This window comes from Zingiber officinale, chromosome 4A (genome assembly GCF_018446385.1).
Source record: "Zingiber officinale cultivar Zhangliang chromosome 4A, Zo_v1.1, whole genome shotgun sequence".
Classification (NCBI taxonomy): Eukaryota; Viridiplantae; Streptophyta; class Magnoliopsida; order Zingiberales; family Zingiberaceae; genus Zingiber; species Zingiber officinale.
The window spans coordinates 141,438,142-141,445,510 of NC_055992.1; the positions used below are offsets into that span (position 1 = coordinate 141,438,142).

Here is a 7,369-nt window from a genome sequence, read left to right on the forward strand (position 1 = left end):
CTTCGACCAGGAATTTAGTCGTTGGCAGTGGATAAACGTTTATCCACTACTGCTTCGCTGCAGGCGCATTCCACCCTGTTAAAGGTACCTTCCATCCACAAATAACTTTTCCCAAGGGCTATAAAAAGACCCCTGGACCTAGGAAATAATCAATCAACTCTTGTTTTAATTTCCTATCAACTTTATAAGTTTTCAACGAGTGTAAAAAACTTCTCCGCCTTCAACGAAAGAGATTTTCTTTTAGTCCTTTCATTGGTCTTGGATTAACAACCACGTAGGTTGTAACCAAATAAATCTTATGTCTAATCTTTTAAGTTGTTGTTTTTATTTATTATTATAGTTGTTTTTAATTAGAGTTGAAAGAACAAGAAATATATTACTTTCTTTTTTTAGGAAATTCACCCCTCTCCTACCGGCCCCACTATGCCAACATCTATCTTATGAAACATAGATCTGATTATCTTACTATTTTCAACAACTTCATTACCATTTTCAACAACTTCAGAGTTCTTGTGAATACTTAACATTCTAGTATTATAAAGTGTTTCCGTTGTGATTTGGGTAATGAATACACTTTGAATCATTTTTCACAATTACTTGTTTTTGATGGTATTATTCATCAAACCTCTTGTACAGATACTCCTGAACAGAATGATGTGGATGAACGAAAACATAGGCATCTTGTTGAAATAACCTGTTCATTTTTATTGTTTGCCAGTGTTCTTAGTACCTTTTTAGGGGAAGCAATCCTTACCGCTTTTCACGTGATTAATAAAATTCCAACCTCACACAATTTAAGTTTGTCATCTTTTGAAAAATTGTATGGGCATGCCCTCTCTATTCCTCTTTGCGTGTTTTTTATTGTACTTACTTTGTCCTTCGTCCACATGTCGAGCGTAATAAATTAGCCTCTCGGTCTACTCTTTATGTCTTTTTGGGTTCTGGTGTTACTCAAAAAGGATATCGTTGCTTTAATCCCGTTAGTCAAAAATTTTATGTCTCTCGTCATGTTGTGTTTTTTGAGCATATTCCATTCTATTCTATTCCAGCTAATTCGCATAATATGATAAAATCAAATCTACTTTGTATTGATCCTTTCAATACAAACACTGAGGAAGTTTCACCCACAGCTCCTACTGGTAGCTCAACTAAATCTAGTACTTTGGTTCCTAAAATATCCGCTCCTCATGCTCCTCCTTCTGCCACTACCCAATCATCTCCTGAGGTTGCGGATGATCCTTCTCTCCATCGTCGTCAATCCACTCATGTTCGTAAGTCTACTAAACTGCTAGATTTTGCTTAATCTTGTTATTCTCATTCTTTTGCTTCATTTGTTGCATATATTCATTGTCTTTCTGAGCCTGCATCCTATAGAGAAGCTGTTTGTAACCCACTTTGGCAGAGTGTTATAGCTGAGGAACTAACTACTTTGCATCAAACTCATACATGGGATTTGGTTCCGTTGCCACCAGAAAAATACACTATTAGTTCTCATTGGTTATATAAGATTAAAACTAAATTTGATGGATCTATCGAGCAATACATAGCTCATCTTGTTGCTAAAAGTTATTCTCAGAAGTATGACATGGATTATGAGAAAATATTTGCTCCTGTTGCAAAAATTATGACTGTTCGTATTCTGATTGTTATTGCTTCTGTTTATCGATAGAGAATATTTCAGATAGATGTCAAGAATGCATTTGTAAATGGTGCTCTTCATGAAGAAGTTTATATGACACCTCCTCCTGTTATTTTACACCGACCTGGTGAAGTTTGCAGACTTCGTAAAGCGCTTTATCGTCTCAAACAAATACCTCGTGCTTGGTTTGAGAAGTTCTCTACAGTGATTACTTTGCTTGGTTTTTATCCTAGTAATCATGATTCAGCATTGTTTGTTAGATGTACGAGTGCAGGTCATATTTTTTTATCATTATATGTTGATGACATGATTATTACTGGCGATGATTTTGATGGAATTACTTTTCTGAAGTCTGAGTTGGCTCGTTGTGTTGCTATGAAAGACTGGGTATACTACGCTACTTTCTAGGTATTAAGGTTGCTTATTCCTCGAAAGGTTATCTTTTATCCCAAACAAAGTATATATTTGATTTGTTTGAGCGTTCTCGTCTTACTGATAATAGAGTTGTGATACTCCTATTGAGACTAATGCTCGATATTCTCCATTTGATGACTCACCTTTGTCAGATTCTAGTTTGTACAGAACTATTGTTGGAAGCTTGTTTTATCTCACTGTGACTTGTCCAAATATTATGTATACTGTTCATGTGGTTAGTCAATTCATCGTTGCACCAACTACAGTTCATTGGGCTGTTGTTCTTCGTATTCTCAAGTATCTTCGAGGCATTCAATTTCAAAGCTTTTTATTTCCTTCTACTTCATCTCTTGAACTGCATGCATACTCTGATGCGGATTGGACTGTGATCCTATAAATCGTAAATCTACCACTTGTTTCTACGTTTTTCTTGGTGATTCCCTCATTTCTTGGAAGAGTAAGAAGTAATATATTATTTCTAAATCTTCTAAAGAAGTTGAGTATCGTGTCATTCAAATTACACGCAATTCAATTTTTCATGAGCAGACGAAACATATTAAAATTGATTATAACATTACTTGTCACCATCTTCATATTGACACAATCATATTATCTTTTGTTCCTTCAAAGCTACAAATTGCTAATATGTTTATCAAGTCATATTTTGTTTCACGCATTCGTTTCTTATCTGACAAACTCTCAATGCTTCTAGTTGTAGCATTGTGAGTTTAAGGGGATGTTAAATTATATATACTTATTTGTTTATAATTTTCAAGACAATTTAATCTTTTTCCCTTTTATATTTAAAATTTAAAATTTATTAGTTAAATTATATAAAGACGTTATACTCTATATTGAAATTTTAGATTCAATAATAATATGACAAATTTTTTCTATTCTTTAATTTCTGCGTATTAATGGTGAATAGTGATTAACTATTATACTTGATGTTAGTTAGAAAGAGACATTTTACAAGTAAAACATTTGAATTCAAACAACAATTAATTGACAGGAGCTAGTAGTTCACTATTTGGTGTTTTTTAACCTTGACTTGAAGCCGGTACAGAAGAGTTTTGTGGAAGATTTCACAGACCGATTGTTAAGGGTTTTTAGAGGAGCATGTTGCTTCATTTTCAAATCTTAGAAGACGATCCAAAAGCGATAAACTACGATCAAGGCCAAGCTTCTTTGCATAAATGTGTTTTTTTATTTCTCTTGATGTCATTCGTATATTTGTGTTTGTATTGTATTATTTGTAAGAATAGGTATTATAAGATATTTCTCCACTCTAAAAGATTTCTAATAAGGAGAAAGACTCAATGGCGGTAGCCCTAGAATTTAGCCATGGTTCATGGAGTAGAAATTAAGGATTCTGGACCATGTAAAATCGATTTTTGTTTTTTTTTCTCATGTTATTTTCCACTACATATTGATCCGTTCTAGACGAGTACACAATCAATAACTATAGACCCTCCTCCAGTGACATCATCGATTGCAACACACGTTGCCACATATGAAGATATTTTGGACTACTGTAGCTCTATATTATTTATACGAAATATGTGCAAAAATTAAAATTTCTCCTCTTATTTTCATAATCGTATAACTGTCCCATTTTTTTAAAAAAACAAAATCATCCTCATTGTCTTTTAAATAGGAATTTTATTGTTGAATATCGTAAGTGAATAAATTTAAATATGTCTTGAAATATATTTATTAATATACATGAATATGAAATATTATTTTGTAAATTATTAGCTGTCATCATAGCCAAGACCAGATTTACTACTAAAGTTGACAAATCCAACATTATGAAATTTCATGTGACAAATGATTATGAAAACTTAAAGGCTAATAATGATGTCAAAATTTGTTTATGAAAACCTTGGATTTGTCAGCGAGATGGATGTTGAGGTGAAAGTGTAATCCAACCAATGCGGTGTAATCTAACCTGCACACACAAGAATAAACATTAGGGGCCACCTGAATGACAAGTAACTAATGCTTACCTAACTAAAAGACTAAAAGTGGAAGTCGAGAACTTGGTCAATATAATATAAAGTTGAACAAAAAAACTCCCTAATGACAAACATACTTTGAAATTTATAGGTAATAATGATGAGAAATACATGCAAAGATCGGGACCATGATTCCTGAGAAATTAGATACCATTTAACTATTCATCTATTAATTTCAATGGCCACTATTAATCTCATTTACCTAATCATTAATCTTGCAAGTAAGAATCAAGGGTCGTGTAGGGACGATGTATGGATCGTGGACCATGAGCCTCAAGACACTGAGGGCCATGTAGAGATCAGGATCCGCTTTATCTTATGACCAATAACTTCATGGGGGTGATATGGGGGTGATGGTGGTTATCATGAGAAGACCTACGATGTACCACAAATATAGTCTATTATATAGAGAGATAGAGAACTCGGAGAACTGAGCTCGGTGAAGAGAGCTCAAGGAACTGAGCTAGAAGTAAAGAGCTTGAAGAATTGAATCGGAGTAAAGAGTTTGAGGAGCTAAGTTTAATTTGGAGAGTTAGAGCTCAGTTTAGGGCATCTCCTATATATGGTTGAAATTTTATATGAGTTATTTTTTGTAATATCTAATATGTCACCGCCATATTAAAAATATAAAAATATACTACTCTCTCTCAAAAAAAAAAAAAAAAAATCCTATAACTTTTATTTTTAGATTCTACATTATCATTTTTTGTTTGCACATCATTAATTAATGACTCCACCCTTTTATATATATATAGTTAATTTTGAGATGAAATAGTAGATTTGAAAATTCATTACTGCTCTTATATACAAACCTCAAACCTTGCATCTATAGGGGCATCTTCGATGAGAGGTTTTAAAGAGGTTTATGAAATCAAAAAATTAAAGAAAAAAACTCTAACTCTTATGAATGCAAGTAGGACTGTAAGCAAGTCAAGCTAAGTCAAATTTTGGGATGTTCAAGCTTATTTGATAAGATAACCAAGTCAAACCAAATCGAGACCAAAATGAACGAAGTCATTGAAATTATTGTTCAAGCTTGACTTGATTTATTTTATATGAGCTCAAACTTGGTTTAAACTTAGCTTGAGCTTGGTTCGTTTAGATATTATCAAGCTCTCAATTCAAGTTTATTTGATTGTTTGAAATTTTTACTTATTTGATTGATTATTGAGTTTAAGGGTGAGCAAAAGTTCAGTTAACTGAGTAAAATGACCGAACTGATCATTTTACAATTCGATTCAATTATTTTGATATTTCAATTTTTTTTAAAAAAAAATTGATTAATTTAGGCTATTCGATTTAGTTTTAAATTTTCTTATTCAACTATAGAGGACCTCTTCTGCATGCCTTCTCATCGGAGGTAGGGTGGCATGTCACAACGACGCCAAAGCTTGTCGAGAGCAGCCGAGATCGCGGGGTTCAGGGGAGCCATCGACAACAACGCCCTTTGGCTCCTTTCTGCCCTATTTTTGAGAGGTACAACAACACCCTTCTACCCTAATTTTGAGGGGTTCATGTCCCCTTGTTTGAATGAGGCTTCAAGCCTCAATTTTGAAATCCTTAATAGTTGATATTTCCTTAATAGTTCAAGTCTTTATTTGAATGTCCTTGCCTTATTTCAAAGAGTTGCAAGTGTGTCCTAGTTAGACTTGAACTCTCGCCGGACGCCCCTTCTTTGCTATGATCTTTCAGAGAAGACTAGTAAATGCATTTTGTGTTAATGTGGCAATGTAGACGATAATGGCACTTTCCTCCTCTGGTGCAGAAAATAAGTCACTTAATAACGGTGAATTAGCGATGACCTACTGAAGTCCAAAGCAATCCTTCATCCAATTCCTGAGCAAAGACCACTCCTTGAAGCCCTAGACTCTTACGGTTGGAAATAATGAATCAGGAGCTCTTGAAGAACGAGAGAAAGACAAATTGGAGGTGCCTTAATTTGTGATGTCACCGCACAAACATTAGGTTTCTTTGATTCTAAATATTGTTTAAATTCTTTTCCATTTCCTCTTCAATTCCTCGAGTTTGGTTTACATTTGAAAAAAAACTACTGATTAACATTTGTAAATGTTCGGTTAATTAGGTTGAAAACTAAATTAATAAATATTTTATCGGTTCAGTTTGCTTGAAAAATTTTGGTTTGGTTTAGATTTAGTTAATTTGGTTTAGTTGATTCGGTTTTAACCAAATCCTCATCCCTAATTGAGCTTGATAATTCAAACTTGTTTGTTCATTTTAAAAGTTTCCTTGTTTATTTAGTATGTTGATAAGAGTTTTATTAATGAACATAGTTTCTGAGTATTGTTCATGAATAGTTTCTGAGTATTGTTCATGAATGTTATTCATGAACGTTATTCGTGAACATTATTCACGAACATTGTCCACGAATATTAACGAGTTGAACACAAATGCATTCAAACTTATTTTTTTATTTTAACGAGATGTTCAATCTTATTTATTTAACTGATACTAGTCATCATGCACATGCATTGCATGTGTAATATAATACATAAGTACACGTAAATTAGTACCCTAGTCAGGTCCATATAGTAGTCCAATGCAAGAGCGAAGCTCGAGAACCCCAACAACAAGCTGCTGTAATGGACTCTCCCTTATGAAAAATTAATTTAATATCATACTTGATTTTAGTCAAAAAGCCGAGAAAAGCATCACGCACACGCATTGTGTGTCTAATATAATGCATGAATATGGGTAAATTAGTACTACATACCCATAAATTAGACTTGGCAATGGTGCACCAGGCCCATGCAGTAGTGCATCCGCAAGGGTGACGCTTGAGAACCCCAGCAGCAAGCTACTGTAATGAACTTTCCCTTATAAAAAGCCGAGAAAAGTATGTTTTCTAATGTCATCGACCCAAGGTATTTATAGAAGTTTCTCCACTCGCGGTTGTCAATTCTAAAATGCGGTGACTAAAGAGAACTCTGATAGTATTTATTTTTTATATAAAAAATAGAAAAAATTATTAATAAGTCTTCAAAATTTTTCCAATGTGAAAAGAAAAAAAATGACATTGACATAAAGTTATTTTGGACTTCACCAAAATTAGTTAGTAAAGGGTCCCAATTCCTAATAAAATAGTAAGCTAGTAAGATTATATGTATTGAACAAACATAAACAAGCTCTTATCAAATTGAACACCAAACTTATTCTTAAACATTCGGTTCATTTACAACCCTAAATGTAAGATTTGAGATTCTCATGCAGTTTATGAGCCGTAATGAAATTTCAAGCCCACTCTTTCATCTCAAAATTAACAATAAGAGTGAAACTAGTA

At 33.3% G+C, this 7,369-nt stretch overlaps 1 pseudogene; it reads right to left on the reverse strand.

Moving 5' to 3' along the window:
- Positions 1-6,598: 6,598 nt before the first annotated feature.
- On the reverse strand, positions 6,599-6,741 carry LOC121974114 (annotated as a pseudogene).
- Positions 6,742-7,369: the final 628 nt, after the last annotated feature.